The sequence below is a fragment of the Prionailurus bengalensis genome, chromosome A1 (assembly GCF_016509475.1).
Source record: "Prionailurus bengalensis isolate Pbe53 chromosome A1, Fcat_Pben_1.1_paternal_pri, whole genome shotgun sequence".
Taxonomy (NCBI): Eukaryota; Metazoa; Chordata; class Mammalia; order Carnivora; family Felidae; genus Prionailurus; species Prionailurus bengalensis.
Genome location: NC_057343.1, coordinates 32,338,718 through 32,339,813, shown reverse-complemented (window position 1 = coordinate 32,339,813; position 1,096 = coordinate 32,338,718). Strand labels below are relative to the sequence as shown.

General features: G+C 30.6%; 1 non-coding gene across 1 annotated transcript; it reads right to left on the bottom strand.

Annotated features, from left to right (window-relative positions):
* Window positions 1-328: 328 nt before the first annotated feature.
* LOC122496452 lies at window positions 329-437 on the bottom strand. Its single transcript, XR_006300815.1, has one exon. It is a non-coding gene; the product is annotated as a U6 spliceosomal RNA (small nuclear RNA).
* Window positions 438-1,096: the final 659 nt, after the last annotated feature.

Genomic DNA, 1,096 nt, shown 5'->3' with positions numbered 1-1,096 from the left:
GGTGCATAATCTTTAACAAAATATTGGTCAGTCAAATTCAATAATATGTAACAAGAATAACATATGATACAGAACAGCTTATCCCATAAGTAAAAGAGTAACTTATCATTTTAACTATGTTATACAATTTGCAACATTCATAGGACAATAAAGAAAAGTCATATGATCAATAAGAGAGAAAAACTTCACAAATAAGCCAACACCTATTATTGAAGGGGGGGGGGAACCTCACCATAGAAGGGGACTTCTTTTATCTGATAATCTGAATGGGAAAAAAAACAAAAAACATATGTAATATTTAAGTATTGATAGCTTTCTCTCTGAGACCAAAGATAGTCAATATCAACACTTCTATTGTATCATCCTGTCCAGGGGCCATGCTAATCTTCTCTGTATCTTTCCAATGTTAGCATATGTGCTGCTGCCTAAGCCAGCACCACTTCTGTTGTATATCAGAGAGCCTAGAAAATGCAATACAGACAGAAAATGAGAAATAAAGATGAAAGACAAAGATGAAAAATACATACAAAACAATTTATCTTCATTTTCTAGGAGTATTTGTTTAGCATTTGAGGGCTTACATAGACATGTACCTGCACACTTCTCCAAAATCATTACTTAGGGGCAATTCCATAATGGTGATTTCATCATGAAATTCACAGGTATTAATGATTTTTAAAGCTCATTTCATTTTTAAACATATCCATAAATAAGAGAAGCATTTACTGAACTACTTTGAATATTTTTTGTTAATGTTTTTGACAATTATAAACATTATCAGTGGTTGATTAGTAAATACTTCAATGACAGAGTTTTAACTTCATATGCATACTTTTGTTAACAGACATAAAAAATGCTTGAACGTTCTCAGAATGTGTTTATGGACATTTTTTTTTTTGACCTAAAATAGACTTATATATGCTTTAAGAGAAAATACTTAATATCTTTTTTAAAAAGGTTTCTTTTGCAGAGGAGGTTTAGGGTAAGACAAATCCATGTTTATATTGTGGCCTTTTCAAATATCTTACTGAAAGTATTCTGGTATACTTTTATAATAGAAAGATACAAAGCACTTCAACATTGTTGTCTTCATGCT